We start from the raw sequence: 12,057 nt of genomic DNA, 5'->3' as shown, positions 1-12,057 counted from the left end.
AGGAAAGGAGATTCCGGTGGCGGACACTCTCTCCAGGAAGTTCATCGAGACAGAGCACGACAACCTGAGCGAAGGAATGGACATGCAAGTTCACATGGTTTACAAAAGCTTACCTGTCAGTGATGAAAAGCTCCTACAGATCCGTGCTGAGACTGAGTCAGACAGCCAGCTTGTCCAGCTTAGACAGGCGATTCTGGATGGATGGCCTGGGGAAAGGAGAAAATGCCCCGCAGACATCAGTGACTTCTGGAATTTTCGAGATGAACTGTCACTGACAAATGGAATAATTCTTAAAGGTGAGAAGATAGTCATACCCACCCAGGGTTTATACAGAAATCCTTAAGTTAAATTTACTACTTTTTACTACCTTTTTTACTACCTTCAGAATATTTTTTAAAACCATCACGACACTGAATTGCAAGAGTTAATCAGCGACCTTTCTATTATTTACACAGATTTTGACATATATAACACACAAAAAAGAATTAAAGTGAAAAAAATTCTTCTGACTGAAATATTTTTCAGGCCAAGTCATATTCCTTTACCTAACACTTTATGTAGGCGAGACCAATAGCATTTTAAGGGGAGATTTTTTTGCCATAAATTCCATATTGAAGTCTCATGTGGCATATAGGTAGCTGTAGTTTGCAGGGCATTTCAGATTAAGGCGAAACTGCTAAATAACTCACTATACTGTATAAAAAGAAAACATGAATATCACCACCTTTAATGAATCTTTTATTAATTATTTATTAATTGTAGATGTATTTATTTTAGCATTTACTAATCATTTTTTAATCAAAGTTGAAACTGTAAACATTAGTGAATACACCGTGAACCACCGTCAATTACTGTAATGACATAAACAAGAATTAATTAATGATTATATACTCTATATTTTTCATTGTTTGTTTATGTTATATAATGCACTTACTAATGTGAACAAATACAACTTTTTCATATCATATTATTCAGTACACATAAACGAATAATCCAGGGTCTGTTCTGTTCACACAACAGCTTACAGTTACAGCTCTAATACAGTAACGTTATGTATGAATTAGGGCTGTGAAATTAACGCATTAATTCGATTAATTAATCTGAGAAAAAATAACGCGTTAAAAAAAATAACGCAGATTAATCCATTCCGTATTGACCTTTGAACCTGGATACATTCTAGCCACCATTTGACTGTAAAATAAAGGAGGTAGACGAGAATGCGCTGGCGGTGACTGGATCATTTACTTATAAAAAACGGCCTGATGGAAGTGATGATAAAAATAAAGTATGCAACTCCTGCAGCACAGAATTTGCATATCATAGAGTTCGTCCACTCTAAAGTACCACATCATACAAAGCACATGGATTAAAGTTCTCCGTCGTTACACGGAATTGGAAAATTATTAAATTCACTTTTCATAAAGACGACGTGTATTCAGCTTTTTAAGTGGGATGTGATCAAAGCCTGGAGTGGGCAAAATCACGTTCCTCTCTCCACTGTAAGTGTTCTGTATTCACTACGCACCGGATCCACTTCGGGTTTTCGGGGAGATCGATAAAGGTGTAAAAGACCAATGGAGATTGACTTGGCTTGGCGGAATGATGAGGATTGGGATCAGAAAACCAAACGGCCAATTAATGTGTGTCTTTGCACAGTATAGGTGTCCTGTATTTTGTGGGTGAATGATTTCTCTCGTGCGTGATTACTCGCGTCGCGTTTTTGACTGCTACGTTGATCTAACCAGTGGCTGATACAACGGGTTTGTTAAACTAGTGAGTACACTTCATGTGGCGCCACAAGAACCAAGAAGCAGATGACATCCAAGTCACGTGAGAGCAGTTCGAGAAATCATAACAGAAGACTGCTTCCTAAATGCTCTCGCGGTACTTTGATGTCATCCACCTGTCGGGTTCTTTATTTAAGGTTTATGTTCAATTGCACAAAAAAGCCCTGCAATTGATATTGCACTGTTAAACTTTTGGTAAATAATCTTCCTGAAGCACTTTATTTCCTTAGCATATTACTTTAGGTCATTTTTGTTGATCGTTATGGCCATTATTTGAACAGTGAAAATACTGTAACAATAAAAGAGTTTTTGAGCTTTGATGTCACTAATGCTGATTATTCACTGATTTATTTAAAAATAAATATTTAATACTTTCACAGCAAAAATTATGTAGGCGATTAATTTAGATTAATTAATCACAGAGTATGTAATTAATTAGATTAAAAATTTTAATCGATTCACAGCCCTAGTATGAATATAAACCCTGAACGAGTAACTCGAGTCAAACTCGTGTAGAATTCGCACAGGATGTCTGTAACCATAGTGACAGTTGTTAATTGAATGACTGTACCTTTATCAACAAATTATTATGTTACAATAGAGGCAGCGCTGATGTGCTAGTTTATGCGCAATGTTTCTGCTGTTTACTTTCTTCTAAGACCTAAATGGTCGTGTTTATATGAGGATATTTGCAAAGACGGGATTTTTGAGGCATATGTGTTATTTAAGGCCAATAAAGCGGCAAAAATACGTACAACACAAGCTCAATGAGAAACGAATGCGCGGCTAGCGTGCTCCTCTGACACAGAAACAGCGGACGCACTGTTGTTTGTGTTTGAATGGCTTAAAATCACCTGTTTTTAAATGGCTGTGCTTAAATATATGTTACGTTTTTGTGACCACACGCAAATGCAACTGCAAGAACCGACAGGTGGATGACATCAAAGTCCCGCGAGAGCATTTCGGAAGCAGTCTCCTCTTATGATTCATCGTCAATCGCTCTCAAGGGATTTGGATGTCATCTGCCTTTTGGTTGTTGTGGCGCCACATGAAGTTTACCCACGAGTTAAACAAACCCGTTGTACCAGCCACTGGCTATATCAGCACAGCATTAAAAAGCGTGCTGCGGATGATCAGTAACGTGAGAAATCATTTAACGTTACCCCCAAAATACAGGACCCTTTACGTTAGTAATACTGTGCAAAGACACGCAATTACCTGTTTGGTTTTCTTAGCCCACGAACTGAAAGGCTTGCCAATCTTCATCATTTCGCTAAGCCAAGTCAATCGTCTTTTACACCTTTATCAATCTTCAAAACATCGGAGCCTTCCTGCATTATAAGTTTGACCATGCTAGCTGAAATAAACTTTTACCTCAGTTTAACGTGATACAGTCAGAAAACCCGGAGTGGATCCGGTCCGTAGTGATTACAGAACGCTTACAGCGGATAGAGGAACGTGATTCGGCTCCACTCCAGGCTTTGATCACATCCCAGAGACGAAAGATCTTTGATTATTTGCCCAGATATGCAGGTGAATTGAACTAATTTCCAGGCATCATAACGTTACAAAAAGCAATCGAAAAGTTACTACCTCGTCAGATGACGCTTACTACTTTTTACTACTTTTTACTGGCCTTAATTTGGCATAATTTAATTTACTACCTTTTACTACCTTTTACAACCCCGCGGAAACCCTGCCACCTCACTTAGAGAAGACATGCTCACACGCATTCACATCGGTCACATGGGCATAGAAAAATCAAAGCAAAGAGCACGAGATGTGTTATTCTGGCCAGGAATGTGCAAACAGATAGAGCGCATGATTGAGAGATGTGATACTTGCCTGGAGCGACGTTGCTCAAACACCAAGGAGCCCATGATTTCCCACGAGATACCAACCAGACCATGGCAGGTGATAGCCTCCGACCTCCTTACCTGGAACAACGAGGAATACATGGTTACAGTAGACTATTATAGCCGTTTTTTCGAACTGGACAAACTTCACACCACAACAGCCGCTACCGTCATCAGCAAACTCAAAGCCATTTTCGCGAGACACGGCATTCCAGAGAAAGTCGTCTCCGACAACGGTCCACAATTTCGAGGCAAGGAGTTTGAGGACTTTGCCAAGACATGGGGTTTCACACACACCACCACCAGTCCCCACTACCCCCAGAGTAATGGCTTGGCTGAGAAGACAGAGTGCAGATCACAAAATCGATCCTGACAAAATCCAGGATGGACCGAAGAGATCCCTATATTAGTTTACTGGAATATAGGAACACACCTGTCGACAACTTCAAATCGCCTGCCCAGCTCCTCATGAGTCGCAGGCTGCGTTCCATTCTGCCAAACACAGAGGCACGCTCCAGAAGAGTGGAACAGCAGCGGCGTCAGAAGAAGTACTATGATCGTTCGACTCGTCCGCTATCACAGCTTTACACTGGACAGTCTGTTCGCATGCAGGAGCATGGCCTATGGAGGCCAGCTGTTGTTGTCCACCCTGCCAATTCTCAAAGATCCTACCATGTTTGTACCCCAGACGGTCGGATGTATCGCAGAAACCGTCGTCATCTCCTCCACACAAAAGCTTCCACAGAGCCTGTGGAGAACGCTGCCGTTTCTGAAAACATAAAGGAAAAGCAAAACAGCGAAGCTTCATCTATACCTCAGGTATGCCCTGAAGTATCAACACAACGTTCAAGTGACAGTGAAATCCAGCCCATACAATATCATACCAGATCAGGTCGAGCAGTACGACCTAGAGCAATTCTTGACTTGTGATTTGTGATTCGTCTGGGGTGTAGGCGGATCGCTGCCCCTATGAGAAAAGGAACCTAAGATCTGGTATGAGCTGTCTAAAAAAATTGCAGACATTTTTTTCAGACATGTTGAAAGTTCAATTCAGTTGCATGATGTGATACATGAAGTGTCAGAAATGTTGAGATGTTTCGTGAAATGCAGCAAACTCTGTGTTTATGTTATAGTAATGTTTGGAGTATGTATGCTGTATATAATTTATATAAATAATGTTTTCTTTGTTTTTATTAAAAGAAAGGGGATGTAATATTCATGTAAGAACTGAATATTTACGACACTGATTTACGGCATGACGGAAGTAGTGAAGAGACTGGTCGCTTGGCGGCAGTCGTATGTCACATGTAAATACTGCTGCACGTTTGTCAGTAAAGCTCCAAGTTTATTCAGTACTCTCTGTACGTCTCCTTATTTCAAACTGCACGTCCAGTGCAACATCGTTATAATATAACGAAGAACAAGACAAACACGTTGGCTTCATTTTACGTGAAAGCACGTCGTGTCTCTCCCTATCAGTGTGCGTTTGCGTGCTCAGCTGTTTCTCAATGAATTAGGTGCGACATGACGCAAGCGCAGTCAGTGTCTTCCATGTTTCTGAACTTGAGCAGAGGTCTTTCTTCACTGACGACGCGGGACCCGTATGGTTCCGGGTTTATATTTTAAATGGTCTGTCGGGTCCGGTTAGGTCCTAGTTTAATTACTTTGGGTCCCAAGTCTGATTAATGTTGTGTTTATAACCCGAGTTGATCGGAAAACGGCCATGAGCGCTACCGCGCTAAAGCTCGAGTGCAGTTTTAGCGTGCCTCCGGTTTCTATGGCGATGGTTCTTGTTACGACCACGCGCAGCATTTTTCTTTCTCACATTTTTTTAATAATCTTATTATTAATAAACCATATCTTTTCTAAAACCATATCCATATTGAGTTTAGACAGAGATTGTAGCAAAAAGCAATGCTAATGTCAAGACAATTGCACTGAACGAGCAAAGCAATGTAAAGTCTGTCACCGGGACAGCAAGTAGATTTTTAAATCTGAAATAATGAGTGGATTAAGCTTTTTAAATCGGCAAGAGAGAAATAGAAAGATAGAACAGAAGCAGTAAAAGTGCCTATCTAATAGAAATTATTACCATTATAACATCAGTCATAACATCAGTCACATTTATAATATATAGACCTGCACTGTCTATTAATATACTATACATAGTATTGTATTATATTGAGTTTGATAAAAGGGGTCTAATTGCTTCTTATATCAGTGCAAAAACAGTAGGTGTTTTCGTGGTGCTTTGACAAACAGTGTCAGCTTTGTTAATGGCAAAGAAAGTTTGGGGTGGTTAGATTGATGAAATATAATGTGAAATTAATATTAATTTTCAATAAATCAAAGTATTGTGTTGTGTCACACATTATTAGTTCTTCGTCACATGTATAGTAGACCATTATTTGTCAGTGGGTAATAATTGCCCTTTTCACCGGCTACCACCACAAGTAAATTTCAGATCTGTGGGAAACACTGCAACGTTTAAGAAAACAAGGCGGCATGTGGAAAAGATGGCAAGTAAAATAAAAAGCATATCTGTATGCAATACAGTTTCATTATTGTTCATTATTATCCAGAGCGCCTTAATATAACTTGAAAAAAATATGTGCGACCAAATCATATTTTGCGCCAGTAACTGAAAAAGTTGGTAGCAAGTGCCACCAGTGGAAAAGGTTAGTGTAGTTCCCTGTAAAGACTGTTGTTATTGTTTCAATTTAAAATCACTTGTTTTTGAATGCGGATACATGTACAAACATCAAGATTTCCTGACCACGCGCACATGCAACTGCAAGAACTGACAGGTGGGTGACATCAAAGTTCTGCGAGAGCATTTCGGAAGCAGTCTCGTCTAATGAGTTCTCGGTTCACTCTCACGGGATTCTGATGTCATCTGACTGCCTCTTGGTTCTTGTGGCGCCACGTGAAGTTTACCCATGAGTTTAACAAACTCGTTGTATTAGCCACTGGTTAAATCAGCGTAGCAGTCAAAAACGATCACGTATGAGACAAATTAATTACCCCCAAAATACAGGACCCTAGGCTTACTGTGCAAAGACACGTAAATTACCTGGCTGTTTGATTTTCTTAGCCCACGAACTGAAAGGCTTGCCAATCTTCCTGATTTCGCTAAGCCAAGTTAATCTCCATTGGTCTTATACACCTTTATCGATGTCCAAAACATCGGATCCTTCCTGCATTACAAGTATGTCCATGCTAGCAGAAATTAAGTTTTACCTCAGCTTAACGTGAGATACAGCCAGAAAACCCGGAGTGGATCTTGTGCGTAGTGATTACAGAACGCTTACAGTGGACTGTGGAGAGAGGAACGTGATTTCGTTCCACTCCAGGCTTTGATCACATTCCACTTAACAAGGTGAATACACAGCGTCTTTATGAAAAGTTAATTTAATAATTTTGCAACTGACGGAAATCCGTCGTAGACTCGCTGCAATCGACGGAAATCCGTCGCTACGACGGAGAACTTTAATCCATGTGCAGTAGGTATTTCTCAGATAACTGACTCGTCGTCTCCTTGTTCACCGGGTACGTACTGTGCACTGTTAACTACGACTTTTCCTCTCTTACAGATGGCTGGTAGCGGTGGATACGGTAGGTACTTCTCAGGTAACTGACTTGTGGTCTCCTTCTTTAGAAGGCTCGTAGCTGAAACACAGAATCAACACTTTCACAACTCACTGTGGCTTTTCTCTCTTACAGGTGGCTGGTAGCAGTGGATACGGTAGGTATTTCTCAGGTAACTGACTTGTGGTCTCCTTCTTTAGAAGGCTCGTAGCTGAAACACAGAATCAACACTTTCACAACTCACTGTGACTTTTCTCTCTTACAGGTGGCTGGTAGCAGTGGATTCGGTAGGTATTTCTCAGGTAACTGACTTGTGGTCTCCTTCTTTAGAAGACTCGTAGCTGGAACACAGAATCAACACTTTCACAACTCACTGTGGCTTTTCTCTCTTACAGGTGGCTGGTAGCAGTGGATACGGTAGGTATTTCTCAGGTAACTGACTCGTGGTCTCCTTCTTTAGAAGGCTCGTAGCTGAAACACAGAATCAACACTTTCACAACTCACTGTGACTTTTCTCTCTTACAGGTGGCTGGTAGCAGTGGATACGGTAGGTATTTCTCAGGTAACTGACTTGTGGTCTCCTTCTTTAGAAGGCTCGTAGCTGAAACACAGAATCAACACTTTCACAACTCACTGTGACTTTTCTCTCTTACAGGTGGCTGGTAGCAGTGGATACGGTAGGTATTTCTCAGGTAACTGACTTGTGGTCTCCTTCTTTAGAAGGCTCGTAGCTGAAACACAGAATCAACACTTTCACAACTCACTGTGGCTTTTCTCTCTTACAGGTGGCTGGTAGCAGTGGATACGGTAGATATTTCTCAGGTAACTGACTTGTGGTCTCCTTCTTTAGAAGGCTCGTAGCTGAAACACAGAATCAACACTTTCACAACTCACTGTGACTTTTCTCTCTTACAGGTGGCTGGTAGCAGTGGATACGGTAGGTATTTCTCAGGTAACTGACTCGTGGTCTCCTTCTTTAGAAGGCTCGTGGCTATATGTGGCTTTTGGTGGCCTAACGTGTACACAGTAGGTGGGTTTACTCACAGACCTCCCGTGGTAAGATGTTTACTCGTGGTCTTTGCCTCCAAGGCCTCTGTTACGACCGGGGGATTCAGTACTGTCACCGTCGAGCCGAACGCTGCCCTCTCCTCTCCGTACGTGTAGCTCCAGAGATCTGGACAGGGGCGCACCTTTGAAGAGGCTCTGCGACAGGCAAGTTACTGCACACTAGGCTTCCACAACAGTGTACTTGTTCCTCACATATGCACTAGCACTCTGAAATTCTACTCACGCAAAGGTCTGGATCTTCTGTGCAATCCACCACCGGCTCCACACTGTATCGTTGGACAGCATATAATTTTAAAAGCACTTCACCCACCGCACGGCGTCTTCTCTCACGACCGACTCTCTATAATGGCTCCTGACAACAGATACACAGCACTGCACTGCAAGACATCAAGTGTACACACACACTCAGCAAAGTCAAGACTCACCCACGACACACTTCAAGTGACACAAAGTAAGGTCAGGCCATGATCTTCCCGGAGCCGGCTGAGAACCTGCGGGGCGTTGTAGTAGGGGAAAGCTGGTGGTTAAATGTAGCTGTTGCAAAGATCTTCCTTCCTGGCAATGCTACGCTGCCGGCTCACCCACCACTCTGCTCCGTGATAGGGCACATCCAGCTGTATATTCCTTGTACTCACGGTAAGTTATCACACTTCCTCTCTTTATCTCCGCGATATCCACACTAGCTGGTTTCCTTTACACTGCACGTAATCCAGTCGTACTCATCCGACTATCACACTGAAGATATGCATGTCAATACTCTCACAATATCAAAGACTTCCAATATACTCAGCCACGCTATTATCCTCTTCCTCCGTTTCCAACCAGCGTCTCGTATAGTCCTCCGTTTCCACGCCACAGCAGCACAATATCCACTTCACCACCGGAACTCACGTACCGACTGCAACCAAACAACAACAACCCCTACTGGCTGGTTTTCGTGTCCTCTTTATACTCCTTCGCTTCCTTAAGTTCTCCAATCCTTGATCGCTGCGTTTATTTGCCACACCTGTGTTCAATCGGCTTGATTTTGCTCGCGGCATTTTCCCGGAAGTTCCTGTATTTCTGCTTATCCCGCCGGGTGGAACTCAACCCCGGGCGGAACCAATCTTCTAGAGTTTTGGTTCCGCCCCATGTAATCGTCACCGTGTGACAAGTGCATTGCTAGAATATAAATATATTGTATTGCAATAGGTAACATTAGGTATTAACATTAAATCAAACTAAACAAGAGATTTATAAATGAAAATGTTTAATAACAGTACTGACTTATGGTTACAATTGAAATTGTTTTGGTATAAATGCATCAAAATTTAAATAATACATGCACAATTTACTGTTTCCAATAGAGAACAGAGAAAGAAAGAAAGTTTAGAAGAAAGAGAGTCACCAGCATTGAACTAAAATCTTGGCTAAGGGGTTGTGTAAACCTAAACTTTTAAACGCCGAGCACTTTTTAGCTCTGACACTTGAGCTGTGAGCCAGTTGGTTGTTGTGATACTTGTCCCCGCCCCTCCTCCACTGTGATTAGACGGCTGTGTGAGAACTGACATTGACGATCGGAGCTTTCCACCCAAAGTTGAATCTCTTTCAACTCTTGACGCTCAGCGCGGAAAAACGCTGAGCGCCGGCTTATTTTAAAAACGCAGAGTTTCCATTAAATCAATTAAAAATCTGCGCCGGCCGCGGGCGTAAAACTTTGGTGTCCATGCCCCCTAAGGGGTTGTGCACACCAAAACTTTTAAACACGGCTGAAAACGCCTGGACAACGGCGAATGCCAGCTGTTTCTTTAGCTGAGCGCTTTGGTAGCTGTGATACTTTAGCTGTGAGTCGGTTGGTTGCTGTTGTAATGCCCCGCGCCTCCTCCACTGTAATCGGACAGCCGTGTGAGAACTGCCAATGATGAGTGGAGCTTTTCACCCAAAGTTGAATGTTTTTCAACTGTCGGAGCTCAGCGCTAAGGGGGCGTGCACACCAAAGCTTTTACGCCTTTTACGCATGGAAGCTCAGCGTTTTTCAAAAAAAAGCTGGTGCCCGGCGGTTTTTCCACGCTCAGCGCTGAGCGCCGAGAGTTGAAAAATTTTCAACTTTGGATGAAAAGCCCCGCTCGTCAATGTCAGTTCTTACACGGCCGTCCAATCATAGTGGAGGAGGGGTGGGGACAAGTATCACAGCAACCAACCGTCTCACAGCTGAAGTATCAGGGGGCGTGCACACCAATGCTTTTACGCCCGTGGCCGGCGCATGTTTTTAATTCATTTCAATGAAAACTCTGCGTTTTTCAAATAAGCCAACAGCTAGTGGGTTTCTTCCGCGCTCAGCACCGAGAGTTGAAAAATGTTCAACTTTGGAAGAAAAGCTCCGCTCGTCAATGTCAGTTCTCACGCGGCCGTCAAATCACAGTGGAGGTGGGGCGGGACAAGTATCACAGCAACCAACCGTCTCACAGCTGACGTATCAGAGCTACCAAAGCGCTTAGCTGAAGAAAGCTAGCACTCAGCTGAAAAACAGCTGGCATTAGACGTTGTCCAGGCTTTTTCACCCGCGTTTAAAAGTTTTGGTGTGCTGAATCCCTAAGCGCGGAAAAACTGCTAGCTGCTGGCTTATTTGAAAAACATGGAGCTTCCATTGGAAACAATTGAAAACATGCGCCGGCTGTGGGCGTAAAAGCTTTGGTGTGCACGCCCCCTTAATGGCAAGAAAAAGACCATAGAGAATGAACAGAAGAGCAGAGCTCATGGAGACCAGCCCAAAAATGGAAAAATGGAATGGAAAAGGCAGAAAGGCTGAGCATACCCTAACATTATCCCTCCCCTTGACCATGTGACCAAACCCAACATGATACATTCAAACTGACGATTAAAAGACCACCTTTAACCCCCACTGTACTTGACAAACAACTCTGCCAATAGTCAGTGAGCACAGGAATGCAGATGGTAGATCTGGGAATAGGGGTTGTGCCATTAATTCCTGTTTTCCCAGAGTGCACCCTTATTTTCAGCCTTACAACTCTTAAACTCTCCCAGTGTGAATCTAGAAAAAATCCTATCTTTTAGCCAAGCGTTCACATAAAACACATCTTATTGTTCACTTCTCAAGTAATGAAAGTTAATTTTTTGCTTGAAATAATATGAACAGCAGCTCTGCTAACCCTTCTGCTTTTGCTTTCCTGTTTCTATATCGGGATACCCAATACAGGTTACAGAAGCACAAGTATGGATCCAGCCTCACATGTGAAGACTTCAGATGATGCCAACGCCCCCAAAGACTTCAGATGATGGCAACTATAGATGGACTTAAAAAACTGCCATATTGTAATCACTGCCTCATAGTTTTTACAATAAATAATAATATTTGAATGGACAACGTTTACGCTTTTATATTCCCATTTGTTTGTCCACAATACTCTGCTGGACAATGCAAACTGGTGTGTTTTGCATCATCTAAATATTGTTAATTTACATATATTACAGACATTGTAACAATAGAAAGTGGGTTGAAAGTCTGTAAACTTATGCGGCTTTCACATAGGATGCGGTGTGCGCTGCGCTCGCCGCTGGGTTCCGCGCAGCCAAGCGATTTGTGCTCTGATGGCCAGACCACAGTAGGCGGGGTTTTCAATAAATTACTACAGTGTTTATATTTGCGTTAAATAGTCGATGAGGAATACAGAGACTGTTGCTCGTCTCCATTTCACGTAACTTTACCTACAACAATGCTGCTTGACTTAAAACACACCTGACATGCCAACTTGAACTGC

This window comes from Misgurnus anguillicaudatus, chromosome 4 (assembly GCF_027580225.2).
Source record: "Misgurnus anguillicaudatus chromosome 4, ASM2758022v2, whole genome shotgun sequence".
Taxonomy (NCBI): domain Eukaryota; kingdom Metazoa; phylum Chordata; class Actinopteri; order Cypriniformes; family Cobitidae; genus Misgurnus; species Misgurnus anguillicaudatus.
The sequence above is the reverse complement of the archived record's forward strand: the minus strand, read 5'-3'. Positions refer to the sequence as shown.